Source organism: Myodes glareolus, chromosome 7 (genome assembly GCF_982192425.1).
Source record: "Myodes glareolus chromosome 7, mMyoGla1.1, whole genome shotgun sequence".
NCBI classification, from domain to species: domain Eukaryota; kingdom Metazoa; phylum Chordata; class Mammalia; order Rodentia; family Cricetidae; genus Myodes; species Myodes glareolus.
In genome coordinates, this window is record NC_142032.1 from 88,583,876 (window position 1) to 88,605,255 (window position 21,380).

At 38.4% G+C, this 21,380-nt stretch overlaps 1 protein-coding gene across 12 annotated transcripts in view; it reads left to right on the top strand.

The window, feature by feature from the left end:
* The window catches only part of Sox6 (SRY-box transcription factor 6), a 546,519-nt gene that overhangs the window by 179,584 nt on the left and 345,555 nt on the right, over positions 1 to 21,380 (top strand). For 3 of the 12 annotated variants that reach the window (XM_085692958.2, XM_085692960.2, XM_048460276.3), the window contains one exon: positions 10,798 to 10,894. The exons of 7 other annotated variants lie outside the window; for them this stretch is intronic. The gene's annotated coding sequence lies outside the window, so the exon portion shown is untranslated. Of the gene's footprint in view, positions 1 to 10,600; positions 10,760 to 10,797; positions 10,895 to 21,380 lie in introns of those variants that run through there. 2 more of the 12 variants (XM_048460271.3, XM_048460272.3) reach the window with 2 other exon arrangements.

The following is a 21,380-nucleotide window of genomic DNA, read 5'->3' on the forward strand; positions in this document are numbered from 1 at the left end:
CCTGGGAAGCAGTTGCAGCGAGGCTTCTGCTGTCACTGTTTCACAAGAGCGCCAGCAGGAGCGGACTGAGACCTATTTTAAAGAAATTTCTAAATGTAACTTCCCAGGAAAAAATAAATATTTGCTCACCCTGACCCCATGGAGACTCAGGCCAAAGGCAAAGGATGTGTTTAGTGGCTTTGGTATATATCTTAGATGTTTTGACTTGTAACCCCCCCCATTTCCTAAAAATGCTGAGTGGTTAATAATTTCTAACAAATGGAACCAAATTGTCTAGATGCTTATAATCAATAGAGATACACCACTGAACTTACTATATGTTAAGGATTACTGAGTGAAGTTTAATGAGTTAGGTCCTTGCCTGATATCCTAGAGATTCAAAATAAGGCAGAGATGTAACTGGAAAAGAACGAAACAGTGAAACCATGTAATAGCAGGCGACCTGGGCCTCGTGGGTAGATACTTAACTGTTCAAATGAAGGTGTCCATTTAGATTATCTTAAAGAAGAAGTAGAGCGTATATGTGTTTCTGTTACATATATACACATGGCCAGACAAGTAGCAAGTAGCAAGTGGAGGGATTTTTCTTTTTTTTTTTTGAGCTGAATTCCAGGAGGTATTTGTAATGATTACCTGAGAAAGCCAGTGTGCTTTAAGAAGGACAAACTTCTTTGTTTCAGTTGGACAAAGGCTGAGGAGAAATATGTCTGCCCATGGTGGCAGAAGCGTCCTGAGGTTAAAGAACCAGGCACGTTAATCCTCAAGAACAGAATTTAAGAGATTGTAAGAGCTTACTCAGGCCTGATGCTAGAGACCTTTAACCCCAGCTATTCCAGAGGCTGCAGCAAGAGTTCAGTTCCTGCCTGAAAGAGTTCAAAGCCAGCTTAGCTAAACCTAGCCAGACATTTATGCAAAATAAAAGTAGAAAAGAGGGATGAGAGTGTGACTCAGTGGTAGAGCACTGGCCTAGCAAATGTGCCTAGCATACATGAAGGCCAGGTTCCGTCCCTAGTTCACACACAGAGAAAAAATAGAATACAATGCCTAAACAGCAAGGATGGAACCACATGAGAAAGAATTTATACCATGGTGCACCAGTGTGTGAGCCACAGTGAGCCATGGTCACAAGCATGCAGAAGGGCATTTGTAAGCTATAGTTGCTGAAAATACAGGGGCTTCCTTGCTGAGAGTGAAGGCCTTGTCACTTGGCAGAAAATGGCGAGCTATATCAAAAGAGTTCAATGTTAGTTCTTAAAAGAAGCTGTCTTCTTCAAGTCTCTTAGCTCAGAAAGGGGAATGACTTGACCCAAGGGACATGTGTTTATGCATTCTTCTAGTATGCAAACTTCATGAGTTCAAGTTTGCTTTCTGGCTTGTTCAAACTAGGAATAAAAATATGGTGTGCATTTTCACATGTTAGTAGTTAGGCAGTGATGTCTATCGTTAGTCCAAGTGAGGATTTTAGACTCCATCAGGTGCCTCCAAACCACAAAAGAGTGGATGTCAGAGAACTGGGGCATGAAAAGAGGAAACAGGAGGGTAGAGATTTCAGGACTGGGCTGTAGCTTAGTGGTGTGCACTGAAGATGCAAGGCCTGGAGCACAGGCCTCAGCTCTGCGCTGAAAACAAACAAGGGTGTGTTTTAATCTGAGTTAACAAGAGAAGATTCAAAAACAGATTCACTTATCCCTTTTTAAAGGTCTCTGTTTGGTGTGTTAAAAGGACTGAATTGTTTTTTTTAAGTGCCTTACCTTATTATTCTGTTATTTTAGGTTCCCTTCATTTAGGAACTATTAAAAAAGTGAAAAACATTTAAAAAATGAAACTAATCATAGTCCAGTGAATTCTGTCATAGAATAACATTGGATACTTCTTAAAGAACCATCAAACACTTCTTAAATGAATAATTAATGAAAAAAGAAAACATTTCCTTAATTAGAGAAATTAATTAAAGATCTTCAGCTTAAATTTTGTTCTACTTCCAAAATTAACTACTTTCTCATAACTGCATTTTCAATTTGTCTTTTGCCTCCAAAGTTCTTCCTATATAATCATATATAAACATATACAATTATTTAGAAATATGCAGTTTTATTTGTGGTTAGGTAACACTTCCCCCTTTCACACCTGTTGGTTTTTTCTTTGCATGTTCTTTTTTCTTTTGAAATTATGACAGGAATGCTACGTTAGTTTACAGAACTTTACCTTATTTTCTTCTACATGGTTTTATGCTATGTGTGTACCATTGCTACATCATAGACTTCTGAGTTATCCAGCTTAAAGATCCTCAAGTAAAATTTTAGATGTTTAAAAGTTGGAAATGATAAAATGTAAGTTATCTTTAAAAGCATATAAATAAGGCAGCTGGAAAGGATCAAGACAATCCTATGGGTAGATAAGGGTACCTGGTACTCGCATACTCAGCAAAGATTAATCCTTCTCTCCCGCCCATTTTTCTTAAGTCATTTACATTGGAAAATATGGATATGTAATTACTCAGTCTCTTTTTATCTTCTCCAATATGTTGTTTCCTTATTTGTGTGGCTTATTGAATGTTTGGTCCTTGGTCTAATGTCTGTATAAGGAGACTTCTCAGGGCTCTTTCCCTCATGAATCCACTCATTTGCTCGCTGACTGAACATCAGTGTGTGGTTTACTCTATCCTAGGCATCAAGGGGACCATCAAAACTTTCTCTTTCTCTCTGTCTCTCATTCTGCGGAAAGAAACCCATGTTTTTACACATACATACAGGATCTAGATAATGCTAGTTTATAAGAATCTCACACATTCATAGGCAAGACAGACACATAAACTAATAAAATAGGTAATGTGATAGAGACTGAATAAATCAAGAATGGGGTGGTCATGGAAGGTTTTTACTGGGTAGATGACGGTTGTGGTAGAGATTAAAGATTCACTACCATTTTAGGAATGTAAGGTATGATAAGAGCTTGGGTAAATGAATAAAGCAAGGTACCATTTAATTTGTCACTGGGAAAATATAAGATATATTTGTGTATAGAGAGTGGCTAATAGTAAGCAAAGGTGACTTGAGTCCACTGAAAATTGGTTAGGAGGTAAAGCGCTTGATATGAACCCATGAAGACCAGAGTTCAGTTCCCCAGAACTCATGGAAAAGCTGGGTGCAGAGTGCATGTGTAACCCCAGAAGAGTTGAGTGTGGGGGAGGAGGGCAGAGATAGGAAGAATCCTTGGAACTGACTGGCAAGTCAGTCCAGGAAAATTGGTAAGCTTCGGGTTCAGTGAGTGCCTATCTCAAAAAACAGAGACATGGAGAAAAAACACTTGAGAAAAACTCCTAGCCTCTACATATATAGGCATATACATGCACATACAGTAATGCTTATATACACACACATACCAAATGCACGTGTGAAAACTAATTTAAAAAAATGAAAAACCTTGGGAAAAAGTACACAAAAAGTAATGACTGAAAGGGACTGACAAGCCATTTGAAGTAAGCCAAATCTTGGAAGGTATTTAGAAAAAGGGAGGGAACTGAGCAAGTTTGTTGTTTTAAGATGTCAACTTTGAGAACAGGCTCCAGTCTGTGTTGTTGCCGACAGAACCCAGAGAAAAAGTTTCTGAAGACACGATGACCCCAAAGTACAGATTTAAGAAAGCCACTAAGTTCCAAGCAATATAAATATAAGGAAAGGCACATTTATGTACATCATAGGTGATAGAAATAAGCAAAATTAAAATTAAACATTTTTTTCCTTATTGGTGCACAGTTGTAAAAAGTTCAATTGGGAGGCAGAGGCAGGAGGATTGTCAGCTCTAGCCTAGGTTACATAACTACTTCCTGGGCTCATGAGCACCTTTAGACCAGAAATTGTACAATTTAGATGAAATAAATAAATTTCATGAAATACAGCTTACCAGAAGTGATAAAAGATAAATCAGAAAATCTAAATAATACTTTTATAAAAGAAATTTGAATGCTAATTAAAATTTGGGTATTAAAAAAGGTTGAATGTTAATTCAAATTAAAAGATACTGCAAAGAAAACTCAAGGCCCAAATGGCTTCATTGGGTAAAGGTAAATTCTATCAAATATTTCAGAAAAAAAACAAACCACTGGCCTTACAAAAAATATTTCAAAAAGTAGAAAGAGCATAATTCTTAAATCATTTGTGACGCCAACTCTGATGGTTAAATTCTTTTATTTAAAAAATTTCATGCATATTCTTTCTTCTTTCCTAAATACTCCTAGCTCCTTCCCTCCCCATATTTATGTTTTCTCTCTCTAAAACAAAACAACCAAATAGACAAAACAACATAAATAAAACCTAAAAAGATACACACACAAAAGTCACCAAACCATTACAAAGGACAAACACCATGGAGTTTATTTGAGACCTGCTCTGAAGCGTGGTGGATATGTTCTCCAGCGTCACTCCATTGGAGAACACTAATTTCCTTCTCCCAGAAGGGGTCAGAGGCAAAGAGCTTGGTGAGGGGTGGGACTTGGTGTCCAGTTCACATTTTCTGTGCCAGGATTTTGTCCATCTTAAGTCTGTGCAGGTATTGTATGTACTTCCACAGTATCTGTGAGTTCATGTGCGCATCTACCCTGTTGTGTCTGGAAGATGCTGTTTCCTTGGAATCATTTACTTTGGTCCTTAGCAATCTTTCCACCTCTTCTTCCACGTAGATCTCTAAACTTTGAGAGGAAGTATTTGATATAGATATTCGATTAAAGAATGAGTACTCCAAGATCTCTCACTGTTTGCACATTATCCAGTTGTGGGTTAATATGTTAATTACCATTGACTGTAAGAAGAAGCTTCTTGGGTGAAGGCTGAGTAATGGAGTCATCTATATATATGTCATTGGGAATTATTTTGTTGCTATGTTCATTTAGAAAATAGATTTTTCTCTAGGGACCTATGTAGTCTCAGGTTCTTAGCCTCAAGAGTATAACAGGTGTGGGTCACAACTCTTAGAGTGACCTTACATCCAAGCAAAAAGTGGTTGGTTGCTCCCATAAAATTTGTGCCATGTTTGCACCAGTATATATTGTAGGCAGATGGCTGTTGTTGATCACAGGGTTTGTAGTTGGGTGAGATTGATGATTACTTTTCACCTCTGGCTGTGTGTATAGAGACTTCCAGCACTATAAATACTGGTCAGTAGGGGTGAAACTTCTAGTTAATCATCAGCCAAATTTCTCAGTGTTTGATGGCATTAGTAAGTGGTGTCTTCAGCAATAGTACCTTGCCATCTTATTGTGGAGTGTAACCAATAGCAGTAGTAATAGTAGTGTAACCAAGTGGCAATGGCCTGTAATGTTGGGGTCTATGGACTTCTTTGACCAACAACTCAGCAAGATGTAACCCATTTCTGAAACTAGAAGTTTTACTTGGAATCATATGATGTAGATCTAGTTGGGACATTCTCTACCACATTATATAATAACTCCATTTAAATTCCTTTTATATATGCATATTTTTTAGGAAACTTCTAGAGTAGTAGGTTTCCACATGGCTTTTCAAAAGGTCTCTTGCTTTAGTTATTCCTTCCTGGGAGGGATGTTTAATTTTGATTGCTGGTCTGAAAATCCAAATTGTTGAATCACAGGTTCAATAAGGGATCCTTCCTGAAAAAATAAAACGGAAAGCAATTGTGGAAAGACCTGTGAAGCAATCATCTAGCCTGGGAAGAAACCTGGTATCTTGCTATCTTTTTGTGGTGTTGAAGATCAAACCCAGGGCCCCACACATGGTAGGCAAGCGTTGCTCCTGCTCATTACTCCAGATTTATTTTTATAAAAGTGGCCCTATGATTAGGCTATCCACTAACCAAGAAAACCAATCTTTGGAAGTAAGATACAGGTATCAGTAGTTTTTAAGGCCTTCATCTTATTTTAAGATGCGCCCACATTTGAAACCACTGAGTAGTGATGCTCTAAGATACAAAGACATTGCTTAATATGAGCAGAAGGGCCAGGAAATGAGACCAGAAGGATAGCACACAATCAGATCACACATGGGACATAGATATCCAACAGGTCCATGTGCCGTAGGTAATGGGGGATGACAAAGCTCTTAAAGCAGGGGATTAACCTACTTAGATATTGTTTTGGGGTTACACTGTAGATATTAAAAAGTTCCCACCACCACCTCTTCTACCTCTCAACATCACTCCTCCAAGAGTTCTCAGCTTAGAATCAGGAAAGGAAACTTCTATTTTGTATTTTTGCGTTGCAATAAAAATCATTAAAAATGAATGGACTTACAGATTTCTCCAATTCTCACTATTATGATACTTCCCAAGGTAAAGGCAAATCTATATATATGAGTAACAAATAAATAAAAATAATAATAAAAGATAGAAAAACCACATCTTCCCTCAAGAGCCTTATGCATACCAATACATGCAATCTTCCTCTGAGTTTTGAAGTTAGCTGAAGATAGCTTTGAAGTAAGACCAGGAGCATCAGGCTTGCAATCAAGGGTTTGAATTGAAGAACAATATGACTCCAAATACCACGGAGCTCTGAATACAGGAAAGCTGCCCAAGGCTGCCAACATGAAACTCTCCTCTGAGTTAGAATGTGTATCAGCTGGTAGGAGAGGAAGTAGGAAAAAACTGCGAAAATTTAATTAAATAATGTTTTGCATATTTTTCTCCTTTGGACTCAATTCAGTCACAAATGAAATAGCAATTGCCTGGGATTTCCACAGCATTAATTAATTCAAACAAGGGAAAAATGAATCAGAACCAGAAATGTATTTATTATCCCCTTCTTTCCTTTAAGATCTCAAAACTCTCGTGGTCTCCTGTGATCATAGGAGTTTGCATTTCGAAGACTTGGTATATCCAATTTAAAGTGGATTAAAATATTCTCCCAGACATAATAGTAAGGGGAGGATATTTGTTTTCATTAATTTTTTTAAACTATCATTTTAATGGAAACATTTTTTTCTTTTAAGTGACAGAAATAAGACTTGAAAATGTAACACTGCTAAGGATAAAATGCCTCTGGAAGTCCCTTTCAGGATGGATTGGGGTTTGTCCTCTTTGCACTGTAAAATGTACCTGTGTTCAGAGATTGTGTTCATCGCCCTTAATTCCTGGCAGAGGAAAATAAAAATAAAAAGAAAGAAATAACTTCACTTTAGCTGAGTTAGCTGAGTCAGCTATAGCATCATATCTGGGGATACCAAATTTTAGGAAAATTATAAAAGAGTAAATTGAATATTAATTAGAATGGGATACATATGTTGTAAATTCTAGCCCTGATTCTAACAGAGGTCAGTCTCATAATGGGTGTTCCTTCAGTCCATCTCCAATCTGTGCTAGCACTGTAACACAATGCTGGTAATATATAAGTATTTAAAGTTATTGAGATTTTAATGTAGCCCAGGACTTTGTGTCTTTTTATTCTTTGACTTTTCATTCTTCCTAAAGTAAGAGCTCTGATCTGTAAACAAGTGGAAGATGATTTGTACTTCCAGAAGATTCACACTTTTGTAACGGAACATCCTCTGGTGTCTGCTGTGTGTCTTTCTGGCATGATCTCTGTGGTGGGACAATTCCAAGAGCCGCTGTGGCTCAACATTGAGTTATTGTTGCCACAGGTTCTCTTTTGATGTTGCAGTTCACTTTCTGATTCTTTCTCTATCATCCGTGCAATTCCAGCAATTAATGACAATACCAAAATTTGCTAGCACAGTAAATGTCTTATAGAAGGTAAATTACACTTCATTTATGATGACGCATCCTGAACTTTCTCCATTATATCCATGTGTTTAAACATTTTTAACACAGTGTTGTTTAAACATTTTTAAAAACTCTTAGAATGAGGGTGTGTCAGAATTGTCTGTGCAAAGACAGAAGACTCACACATCTCATACATGGACCATAATTTAAGCTGCATGCTCACTTAACTGCTCTTTTAGCATTCAGGTGAATTTGTTGAATAACAATTCTTTTTTTTTAATGTTACACTTTGGTTAAGCTTTTTTCTTGTAGGGACAGCATAGGTTATGTGAGAAGGGATTCTAACAGGCAGTGACTATTCCCTGTCATATGTGCATGTGCTCCTTGAGTTCTAGGCTTCCTTTTTAAGAGTCAGCTCTATATTTTTACCGTTTAGCTATGCATGCTGATTTTTCAAGCAGCTAACACAGAAAGTTAATGAAGGTAATTGCAATGATCTACAACTCCAGTATTAAATACAGCTCCTGGCTGGGTGAGATGGCTCAGCGGGTAAGAGCTCTCGTGGCACAAGCCTGTGTACTTGAGTTTGAATCCTAGAACCCACAATGGAAAGAGAAAATCAGCTCCTTAAGGTTTATTCAGGAGTACGCTGTGGTGCATACATGGTGTGCATTACAATCGCAATAATGGCAATACATAATGTTTATGTGAACAGCTCTCTTCCTGTTCTGGTGTGATGTGTGTGCAGCTGATGTCATAGAATAGTTTTATCTTCTGGTTTTTCAGTTTCATTTCTTGGCAGTTTGTCATGATGGTTCAGAGCAGTCATCATGAACATTCAATCCTGATCTGTCCCCCGAGCTGAGGAGGTTCTGCTGACCTCTTGCCTCTGTACAACTCTGGGTCTTTTGAACTTCTGTATCTGTAATTAGGGTTCCTGTCTTCACCTTTGTTTCCAGACTCGAGGTTGTTATTTCTCTTCAGTTATTATTCTGGCTTTTAGCAAGATCAGTTTTCCTATACTTTAAGCTGCTACTTACATTTGTCTGTGAACTGACAAATTAGGTAAAAGCAGGGAAAAAATAGCCTTTAAATGTGCTTCTTCTGTTGCCAAATATGACATAGGTGCTTGCACAGGAATTTTACCATTTATTTTTCAATACTTAAGAACATCTATTTTTATTATTCTTAATTATGTGTATATGTTTGCATGTGGACAAGTGTATGTGGATGCAGGTACCTTCAGAGGCCAGAGGCATCAGATTCCCTGGTCCTCGGAGCTGGCTTTATGGACAGTTGGAGGTCACCTGACATTACACTGAGAACTGAACTGTGGTCTTCTGGAAAAACAGCAAGTGCTCTTAACTCCTCGGCCATCTCTGCAGCCCTATTTTTCCAGTTCTTAAACAGTTACTCTTTTCTCTTTGAATACTGAAGACCTAATTGAGCACCCAGCATATGCCAGACAGAACCTCATATCTGTCTGCCTATTGGCCTTATTTCTGAAACAGTCCAGCAAGTTGTATTCATACAGATAAAAATCCAAAGAGTCAGAAAAATTGAATAACCTGACTGTATTACTGGTAAATGTTAGGAGCAGAATTTGAACCCAGGTGTGGTTCTTGAGTAGTTATAATGAACTCAGTGCCATTTAAGTAGATTAGGTAGATTCTGCACTGGGGACTCTCCTTTAAGAAGCTCTAACACAGGACCTTGGGGCACCTCTGTGGGTCTGCATCCATTCTGATTCTCGCCATCCCTACAGCATTACTGCTGGTACACTGTGGAAGTGTCTATTATGCCTGGTATTCAGGACAAACATGTTGAAAGGACCTTCAAAGCCCCCAGTCAAGAGGGGCAATTTTCTCCTGTGGCTGGAAGCTCTTTTGGACTTACAGAATCCTGAGTACACCCTTTGCTATGTTTCTTATACCGGGGCATATGATTCATGATTTAGGAAGAAGCAGGTAACCTCTAACAGCATGGCAATAATCCTAACGACCATGATTTTCAGGGATGCAGATGTTAACCTCTTTGTATGCATCTAAATGAGACAGGGTTTCAGAGCGTAGTCTTTAAAGTTTGTCTTTCCAGGTTCAAATCCTAGCTCACTATGAATGGCATACCTAGGCAAGTTCATGTATGTATCTGGTTTCTCTTATGAATGAAAAATAGGGAAGGTAGCAATATACCTGCTCATAGGACCTACTCCTACATGATTTGTTTTTTAGAACCAAAGAAGTTAATATATGTAGAAGTAATTAGCATAAAGCTTGTATATTAATTGAGTTACAAATGTTAGCTATTACGGTTCTAATTTGAATTTTCTTTTTTTCTGTTTTTTTGTTTTTTATTTTTTCCTTTTTTCTTCTCTTTTCTAATTTGAATTTTAAACCTCTTTTCTAATTTGAATTTTAAACCCATTTTTAAAAACTCAATGTTTGTGAAAACAGTTAACAGTCTCTGAAAAGCAGGAGCCTTCACTGATCAATGTATTTCAGTTTTATCTCACAAATAACTAACACATATCTCATTATTCCTGTTTTTCTTTTCTTAAAGTCTATCCTCAAGTTAAGGATAGACTGCACAGCGAACTCTGTAATTGCTTTTTGGGTCTATTTCTTGGATCTAGACACAGAACAATCTAAAGTTGCAAGGTTTTCTCTAGAGTGGACCCAAGTTACAGGTGAAGGGTCATAAGGGCATCTCTTCCCCTGGGGATAATATCTCACATGAAAAGAGCATTTCCTGTGCTATTTGAAAGTGCGAGTTTCCTTTGGGCAAGCTGGGTAACCGTGTAGTTCTGTTCAGCAGCCAACTTGAGTATGGAACCAGCATCCCTTGTTCATCTGCTACTTTACTATTGGAAGAAAGTGGCAAATAGCACTGAACTACTCCCTCCTCTGTGGTGTGCATGTGCAAAACAAAGATAAAAACTATGTTTCCTTCGTGGAAGGGTGGGGAGGTAGACAGTAATTTCAAATAGAAATAATGACAGCAATTGAGGTTTCCAATGAGGACACCGTGGCCACCAGAGGAAGAAGGAAAGAAGTTCATTCCTGAAAGAGAGGTATTTGATTCAACATTTAGACTGTCTTGTATGTGCAGGTGCCTGGGACGCTGCTGTTAATGAGCTGATGTGACTGTTTGACAGAGATGCTGTCTGCATGTTTCGATGATGTGGCTTGGAGAGGAGCAGCCTGAGGTATCCAGGACACCTGCAATTAGCAGAGTAAAATTCCAATATTTTGATAGACAAAGACTTTTGTTTCTCGGGTCTGTTGCTTCTCTGTTATACCGATTAATTGTGAGAGTGGCTTATTATTATAATGATTTATCATTTTTGACTAATAACATTGACTCAGAGGAAAAGTTCAGACTCTCAAGAACATGTATAGTACTGTTTTCGGACCTTAACCAACTACACCCCCCCCCCACTATGAACTAGTATTCAATCTTGCTGTCACCTTTGGGTGGTGTTTAAACATTTATTTCCAGGAGTATGACACAGTGTGTATATGCCTGTGAGTGTGCCTGTGTGCACCTGTGTGGGCGTCTGTTTGGACTGGGGGAGGGGTGGAGAGAAAGTGAAATTTTAAGGGGATGGAAAGTCAGCGATATTGGATTCAGAGGAGTGGAAATTTAAACTGAAAAATAAAAGGGTTTTGAATGCTTTCTCTCTTAGGAGAAAAGTGAACTCCCGGCAAGATACTTGTTTCCACAAAGAGTATTTATGAATATAATGTGAAATTATAAGAGCAAGCAAACTTTCTAGAAATGGAAGAAAAGTATATGACTGTAAAAATGAGGCAGTGGTGAAGAAAATACTTTCTGAACAAAATTTGAAGCATAGTGGCCAGCTGGGACAAAGTTTTAACAGAACAGGCTGGGCCATTTATAGATTACAGCACTTTTAATTTGGTCAGTGTCACAAAGTGTTGATGTTGATAAAGAATTGGTTGATGCCATATCAATTTCTCCACGTGGAGAAGTGTTTTAGGGTGATTAGTTAAGCTTAGGGCTGGCAGCCAGAAGAGAAAAACAGGCTTTCTGAAGTAGGAGAAAGTTGCCATTGCTGAACCTATGCTCCCTGTAGAAGTCCTGATGGCCCAGGGCGGAAACTGTTTTCTTTCTTCATTTCTTTCAAAAAGTCTTTTGTGTTTTTTTGGCATCATGAACATCTTCGTGTATGGCTGATTAAATTAACATTACTTTCAGTGACACTCCAAGGTCTAAAGTAGCCTTGCCATATAAAAAGTTTCGTATTTGTGCAAATTGGTGCAGTAATTTAAAAGCTGAACCATGTAATGGGTAACTCCCTGTTTCAAGTCCAGCCTCTAAGCCCCAGAGGACCTACCTCGTGTTAAGAAAGGCATGCTTAGGGACCAGGCTAGGACTTTTCAAAAGCAAGCCCTCCTTCCCAAGTAACTACTTTGTCTTTGGTTTGCTTTTTGTCTCCGTGTACCAGGGACCTTTTGTCAGCCCCCTCTCCCCCAAGCAGTCTTACTCGTCCTTCTGCCTTGCTGCCGGCAGTTGACTTGGGTGACGGGGTTTGACCTGAATGACTTCAGGCCTCTCTCACAGCTTGTTGTGGTCTAATGTGTAAGCAGGTGCGCCACACTTTAAATGCAATTTTTTGAAAGTTTCCTTATCTTTTCTGTGTTTCTCATTACCGTACAAGCTAGTGTGCTTCACTGTGACACTTGCACACACATGTTACTGTGGAGCTCGTTCCCCAGTAGAATACACCCATGCATTTCTGAGATTCGCTGTGCTTAGAGGAGTTGTCATTTTGTCAGTATTATTTTGGTAATAAGGATATTATTTGATTTTTGTTAATAAACATAACTATGGACTTTTAAAAAAGTTAGTTGATAAAATGGGTTTGAAGAAAAGGATAAAATACAATATTTTCCATTGATTTTTTTATACTAAAACACCCCATGATTATTGGAGAAAATCGGAAAATATTAAAAAAAAAGCTAAAAATGAGTGAACTCCTTGGGTGATGCTGAGAAACGGCGCAAAGTGTTTAATAGAATATATTTTAGACAATTTTTTCCCTAGTGTTTCTGTTTCTAGAAGAAAATGAAATACTATTAAACATGCTATTCTGTAAATTTCTTTAATTTGAAAAAATTAAAAACATTATTATATGTAGTTACTCTTAAGGCATTATAAAATATCGTAAAAATGAAAACAATTTTGAAATCTTATCTTAACTACCCAGAGATGTTAATGGTTACCATGCTTTATTTCTTCTCCTTGCAAAATTTACCTCATAAATTTCATATAGCTTTATCATAAATCCACAGGAATGCACTGGACTATTCTATAAGCAGCCAAGTCATGGTTCTATTTAGTTACACTATTTTCTAGTTTATTTTTTGTAAATAAGAACGTATCCACAAGCCCACAACCATGTCCAAGGAACAAAATGTTGGCAGCAGCACATATGTCCCCTAGGTGAGAGCTACTTTTTGGACATCAGCATCTCATTAGCATTTCCCCTCATATTACTAAATACTCTTTTTCACCAATATTTTCTTTTAAAAATGATTGCATCATCTTTACAAAAGTAACAGGTACTGCATCTGAGAAGTTCATAGAAGACATAGCTAGTCAAGGAAAAGAGCCTGCCTCCTTTGTCCTAGTCTAACTGTCTTCATTAGGAAAATGCCTTACCTGTTTGTCCACCTATCAAATCCATCTGTCTATCCTCTGTCTATTCATCATCAATTTATCAATAATTTACATTTATCTATAATCCATATAGTGTATATATTTACTTTTAAAATAATAATGGGATCAAATAGTAGCAAATGTTTGGTTTTCTTGCTTAAGCAATCGATCATTTCTATGATGCTACATGTTCATTAACATAATAATTTCCCTTTTATTAAATAAAATTATGCCTTGAGAAAAGTATCATCTTATTTGTGTGTATGTGTGTGTGTGTGTGTGTGCGTGTGTGCATGTGTGTATGTGTGTGGAGGACAGAGGACAACCTACGGGAATTGGTTCCCTCCTTCTATCTGTGAGTTCTGGGACTAAACTCACATCCTCGGGGTCAGTGGCAAGGGCCTTTCCCAGCTGAGCCTGCTCACCAACTCTACTTGATTGCGTTTCATGATTTCCTGCTGTCCTAATATGGACGTTGCACAGGCTGGCTGATAGCTATAGCTATGGTTGCCTCTAGTTTTCTCTAGTAACACCAGCAACCTCTTGTTAAGCCCTTCTAGAGTTCAATTTCTGCACATATCTGCAGCTATTTCTCCAGCTTAAATTCTCAGAGATGCACTGTGGCTGATCTTTAAAGATGTTTGACACACATTGTCAAAAAGCCCTCCAGAAAGGCTCAGTCAGTTCATTCTTAATCCTAGGATGTGAAATCACTTTATCTCATCTCTACCAACACATTGCCATTGTTTTTAACCACTATCAGTGTGACGTAGAAAATGACAGCTAGTTTTTAGTATAATTTACATTTATTTAATAGTTAAATGGAATACTTCTTCATTTTTTGGACTGTCTGCGTGTCTATTAAAAATACATTTCTTGCTCATAACTGCCTGTTATCAGATTGCTGCAAGGATCAAATGAATGACTACATATGTACATATATGTAACTAAATATTTTAGACAGCTGAACACAAAGAAATATAATGCTATTCAAATGGATACTGGATATTTTTTAAAAAGATATTTATTTATATGTTAAAAATCTTAGCCCTTTGTCTTTGAGGGTGCAGACTTTTCTGTTTTCATGTCTTTCTTTTAGAGGCAAGACTCTCTGTATTACTGGGATCCCTGGGTTAAGGGAATGATGTCTCCAAGGCATCCTTCCGAGTATCTGGACTGTAGTGTATACATCCATGCCAAGCTAGAACTAACTTCCAACCGTATTATTCCTACAATTCTCCCGCTCCTATTTTGAGACAAGTTCTCCCAATGTACTTCACTTGGCTTGAAACTCACTATGTGGACCAGGCTACCGTCCTGAGTGCTGGTATTAAAAGCATGTGCCACCACAGCTAGCATAAGCCCTTTCTTAATGTTACAATTACTGTGAAGTTCTTAGAGACATTTGGATTTGCTTTTCAATTTGTTTTGTTTATTATGCTTATTCTTTTGACAAACTTTATTTTTTTATTTTTATTTGAGACAGGGTTTCTCTGTGTAGTTTTTGTGCCTGTCCTGGAACTAGCTCTTGTAGACCAGGCAGGCCATGAACTCCCAGACATCCACCTGCCTCTGACTCCTGAGTGCTGGGGTTAATGGTGTGTGCCACCACTGCTGGGCTTCTTTGGACAAACTTTAAGTAATGAGATTATACATTATTATAGTTTTCCAGTACTGGAGACTCCATCTCAGCTTCATGCATACTGAGAAGTCACTAAACTACTGGGCTACATTCCTGCATCCACATCTGGGCCATTTTGTTAAATTTCTTGTGGTTCCCTTAAAAAAATCTGCTTAGATTCACAGTTTTACTAGAACTATATTAAGTTTATAAAGCAAGCTGGTGGTAATCTTTTAATTTAGATTAAAATGCATTCTTAGACATCTCAGATCTAGTTCCCTCCTGTAGGATGTGGGGAAGGGTCTCTTGAGTGCATGAGTTCTAGATTTCTACCTGGAGCCTAGGTGTGGGTGTGGCTCACGTATGTGCAGATTTAGGCTCTACCAACCTAGGGCTTCGAACTTCTTCTCTGTCTCTCATAAGCAGCCGTGCCATTCTAATGAGTTTGGATTGTTGTTTTGTGGGAAAGAAATAGTTTTACTTTTCGAGTGTGCTAATATTGTCTAAATGTGGAGAGATAAACAGTACGTCAAACTTGCCGCGCGGACGGAGAAAGCCGGAACCCGAGGAGCGGGTGCCAGTGAGCTCGGGCGGAGTCACATGCACCTAAGCAGATAAGGACAGCCAGAAAGATCCCCGACAATTGTTATTTTAGGATCAGGTCTTCTAGGAGCAATTTTTCCCCTATCTTAAATTGTTTTACACTTATGTGGATACTTGTGATAAGAACAAATGTTGCTTGCTTATGGAGTTTCTCTCCTCCCTCAATGTGTCTCTTTCCCCCAAATATTTCTGCCTTTTGTCTTTATGACACATCTGTTCTGAAACCTCCTTCCCCTTCTTTTGGAGTTCGTTCTCCCCTCTTGTATTGCGTCCTTTCTACTTTCATAAGATAAGTTTTGATGAAAACAGAGCACCATTACCCTGTGTGGTAATTTGTGTAAATTCTACGTGCATAGTAAGCCAGAGTGTTCATTGGTGTGAACCAGCAAAGTCTGAAGAGCTTTTGAGAGTTGTTGGTTGCTAATAGGTTTCTTTTTCATATAAATTTGAGATTCCTTTTTCAAATAAATTGTGAGATATTTTCTCATTGAAAGCTAAAGATAACAGTAACTGTTTGAAGTTCCAGATATGTTTTCAAACTCTTAAAACTTCATGTCAGTCTTAATGTTTCTCTGTCTTTTATCCTATCATTTTTTTTAAATTAGTGTAGCATAGGCTGCCTTGAACTTGTGATCCTCCTGCCTCATCTTCTCGGATACTGTAGATGTGTGTTACCATGTCACACCTATCCTGTATGTTTGACCATGATTGTTACTTTTCTAAACCAATGATACACAAGTGGCAAGCAGCAGTCCTTACAAAAATAGAGAGTGCAGTATGGAGAAAGAGGGGAGAGGGGTCATCAGAGAAACTGCAGTGCAGATGGCACCTCTCTTTTTCTCCCCACTTCTCTGTTATCCCCCCCCCAATTTTATTCTGCTCTTTCTTGCATTTAGAGGCCGAATAATTCTTTTGCCACATTAGGGTTTGTTTGTTTTGTATTTCACAAATACCTTCTCAGCTGTCTTTAAAACTGAATTTTATAAGATTGATTTATTTTTATTTAATGCATATAAATGTTTGGCTGCATATGTGTATGTGCATCATGGTCCTGCATTGCCTGTGGATGACAGGAAAGGGTGTCAGATCCCTTGAGACTGGAACTACAGGCTGCTGTGAGCCAACCTGTGGGTGCTGGGACCTGAACCCAGGTCCTCTGCAGGAGCAGCCAGTGCTCTTAGCTGCTGAGCTGCTTTTTCTCTTGGTCCCCACATTATAACTATATAAAATATTTGAATCACATTGTGACACATTTAAGCAGAGGCTGAGAAATAAGACAAAGTGCTGGGTATGAAACAAATGTAAGGACATTAATACTAAATTAAAATTTTTCTTTTAAAAATGTATCCTATATGTTATTTGAAGTACCATATATTGCATTGCTACAAAGTTAATTTTTCACATTAGTTTGACATACATTGTCATAATTTTATCTGACAAACCACAAAGACTGAAAAAGTTTTAGAAAGGAAAGCTGCAGACCTGGGAATTAGTGACGGTGTGAGACAGAGTTCCTGCTGTCAGAAGTAAGGATGCTAAGGAATGAGAAGTCAGGTCGAGTCTCTCATGAATAGGTTTCCTATGTTCTTGGTAGACTTTTGTCGGATTTCAGTATTTCTAAGTGTTAGGTTTCAGATGTTTGCATAGCAGCCTTAAGATACTGAAGGATGGAGAGGCCCCTGAAGGGCCCAGGGGAAAAGAGCTGCCTGTCTTTCTGTGGTTTAAGCCAGTGTGACACAGTGTAGTGTTGTGAGAGGATTTGGGAATAGATGCTGAGAAGTTGAGTTAAACGTGGATCAAAACCATGATTTTTACATTAGTCCTCAAGATAAGTACCTTCCCCTTCTCTCTCCTTCCTCTCTTTCTGGCTCCTGCTATCCCTTCTCTTCCCCACTCACCTCTCCCCTCCCCTCTATTTCTCTCTTTCCCTCCACCCTTTCCCTGCCTTCCCCTCTCCTTTCTTTGCTCTCTCTTCTTTTTCTTTCCTTTCCCTTCTTTATTCCTTTTCTTTTATTTACCTTCCCTTTCTCCTCTTCTCTTCCATTTTTCTTCTACCTCTTCTTATACTCTTTCCATTTTCTCTTTTCTTCTTTCCCTTTTCCTGTTCCCCTTCCCCCTTCTTTCAAGCACAATTATTATATTATAGTACCTACAATGTTACATATATTGAAAAGTAAATGTGTGTGTGTGTGTGTGTGTGTGTGTTTGTAGTCAGAGAACAACTTGCAGGAATAGGAGTTCTCTGTGTGGGTTCAGGGATAGAACCCATGTTGTCAGACTTGGGAGAAAGTACCTTTACATGCTGAACCATCTTCTGCTCGTACGGATGTGTCTATTTTCTATATTCATTGTATACTATTCGATTTAGCATTGCAAAATTAAGAACATTTCAAACACACAACCACAAACTCTTGAGGTAAAAATTGGTTAGTTACTGAATGGGATTGTGCCTCTGGAAATGGTAGAAACTCATCAATTAAAGGTGCAAAGTCACATAATTGCTTGTAAGATTCACTATTCCCTAGCAGGAAGAGAACTTTACAGATGACAAAAGTTACCTCAGTGGATTCTTAATTTTCCTGAGAGTGAGAGAATACCACAGAGGAGGAAGTCAGACCCAGGGATAAGAACAAGGCATGGGCGGGAGAGCAGGCTGTCTGTTGTGGACCTATGTCTAAAACCCATTGCTTTGTATATGGAAGCGAGCATCATGACTTGTCCTTGCTAGCTCTTCCTGAATACGGAGCCTGTGTTAGTCATATAGTTTAAATGTTTTATGTCATTGCTAATGTTTCCTAGTGAGAGTGTATTTTTGTGTACCAGTGCTTGCAGATGGCACACACGCTGCACATTGCTGCCAATAGCATTCTGCATACTGTCCTGCTGCCACCCCACACTCTGAACTATGTTTGTGAAGAATTTTAAGAAACTGTTTGTCATGTATATCAGCATTGAAAATTCCAAACGTTGTTCACATTAGTAATGTAAGGTTTTTTTTTTATAAAGACAGTTTATTTGGGTTGTAGCTAAATAGTAATGTAAGTTTTTATAGCCTCAAATAAAGTATACACAGAGTAAGGAAATGTTAGATCGATTACTCTGTCTAGGTTTTTGGCAGGTATTAACCTATTTAATACTAATCTAAGATGAACAGTCCTTGTGAAATCACCATGTCAGAGCAGCTGAGAAATACCTAACTCTCCTGTCACCGTCCTCTGCACTTACACTGCTTTGAGAGTGCAGTGCCCATCTCCCTGTGACCAGGACTCACTGCTGCTTCCATGGAGTCAGTCACTGTCTCTCTGTACTGGGCCTGTCTTTCAGTGACTTTTGGAGAAGTAATCTTTCCAACAGAGTTCACACTCAGCTATCAGTTCAAGTCTTTGCTGATGCTTTCTTCCTTACAGTGCTGCTGGTTGTGACTTGTTGGTCCTTCAGTTGAAAAACCAGACATCTGACCCCACTTTCCTGTTCTTTTTGCTCCTCTACCATATTTATGGCATAGTACACGCATCTGAACACACACACTAAATAAATAGAATGCCAATAATGCAGTAAAGGCCAGTAATGCCCGAGGAATCACAGTAGAGGTCGTCCTCTGGCCTCCTCATGCACCTGTACAGAACAGGTGTACACATTTATACACACTTGTACACCACACAAATATCATAGATCAATCAACTATCTAATTAAATGCTAGAGATCCTTTTTAGTTTTTATTTTGTTTGTTTTTTGAGACAGAATTTTTGCTGTGAAATAGTTCTGGCTGTTATGGAACTCACTTTATAGACCAGGTTTAGCCTTGAACTCACAGAGATCCACCTGCCTCTGCCTCCTGAGTGCTGGGGTTAAAGGTATCCACCACTTCCTGGTGAGATTCTTATCTTTAATACATTTTTAATATTTATCAATCAAGAAAGCAATATAAACCAGTTAAAGTAGTGTAAAATATTGAATTTGAGTTTCATGTCATTTAACAATTCATAATAATGATAGGTGGGACCCATGATTATCTATGGGCAGGATACTGTGCTGAAGATTTGTAGGTATGTTGCATAGTTTAATCTCTTATGTAATTTCCATGAGCTATGTTTTATTATGTTGATTTTATGATAAAGAGTATGAAGCACAGAGGTCAAGTCACTTGCCTGGGACCACAAAACTAATATGATAAGAATGAGTCAGAGCAGGCAGGCTGCTTCGAATGCAATGCTAGAGAGCCTCGCTCATGTCAGATTGCAGATGTGAGATTTTGGTAGAAAAGGAGGTGTAATGCTGGTCCCTACTGGAGTTTATAATAAAGCGTCACTCTTCAGAATGAAGTTAAGACCGTGTGTAGATGAATTTATGATGTGTGCTACACAATATTTCCACCTGTGCATATCTCCACTCATTCTTTGGAAGTTAAGGCTTCTTCACAGGTGTTCACTGAACACATATGAGGTGTCCAGCATGGCCCATCTGTGAACATGAAAGAATACCTAGCTCCCAGGAGCTTACATTCTAACAGGGAGAAGGAGGCAGTAACAGAAAGGCAACCCCAGCAAGTAAAGTAATATCTTCTAAGTTAGAAGTGAAATTCCGTGGGGCAAAATAAAAACAAGAAGTGTAGACAGAGAAAGGAAGCATTAGTGGACTGGAGTCAAATGAGTGAAGTAACAGGAACAAGAATAAGCAGAAGCTTGTTTCTCATCATGAGAAATTACAGTTATTTTTAAATTTAGCATACATAATATTGGATTTCACTGGGATACATTCTGATACGTATATCATTGTACTTTGCTTATAGTCAGTCACTTCCCTCTCTACTCCCCTTACCCATTCATACAGTTCCTCTTCTGTTCTCTTCTTTTGTTGTAGACATATCTCAAAATGTATTTGTACATATATAGACACACATGTATGTATGCTATGTATTTATATACACATGGTCAAATCTAGAGTTCTTCTGTGAGAGCAAGCACACGGTGCTTGTCACCTCCCCCCTCCCTGGGAACCTCAAGGCAGAAGTGTGTCTGCGTCCCATGTTAGAACTTTGTTGACAACTTGGGCACCAGTGACATCACGAGGTTACTGAGAAGAAGGACTCGCTGTCCCTGAAAACCACGAGCCTGACACAGGACAAGAGAACATGTTCAGAACATGGTACTTTCCTTTGCTTTGTTTCCTAGTTCTAGGTTGGGTCCAGTAGAGCCCTAGAGGTGTAATTATTCTGAAAGTGAAAATTCTGACAAAAATGAAGTTGAAATAAATTTCACTCCTGTTTCAGAGACAAAATAAAAAACAAAACCCCAAGCAGAATGCCTAGGTTTAAACTGTGCCTCAGAAGGGCTCATAGTGCACGCCGATCCCTGAGGAAACAGATCGCAAGTCCAGAGTTCCCTTCCCTCACATCTGATAAACTCACTGTGAAAGCTGATTTACTCTAGCAGCTGTCTGATGCTAGGCTTCCCAGTAAGAACTTTTATTTGTTTGTTTGTTCATTCATTTATTGATTTTGAGACAAAGTCTCACTATGTAATGCAGGTAGCCTTGATTTGTGGTAATCCTCCTGCCTCAGTCCTCTAAATGCTGGGATTCTAGACATGTAACACCATGGCCTGCTTGAATGTTTAATTCTTACTCAAGGCTCTAAGAAGGTCTGAGAAGGCTCATAAGGCTCATTCACTTTGATGAAGTGTTTTGGTGCTCTAGTCTCTCACACTGAATTTTTTTTTTTTTTTACTTTTGTTGTCTTTTATCTTGATAGTGAGTTAGGCATGAAAAAAAATGTAAGAAACAGGGC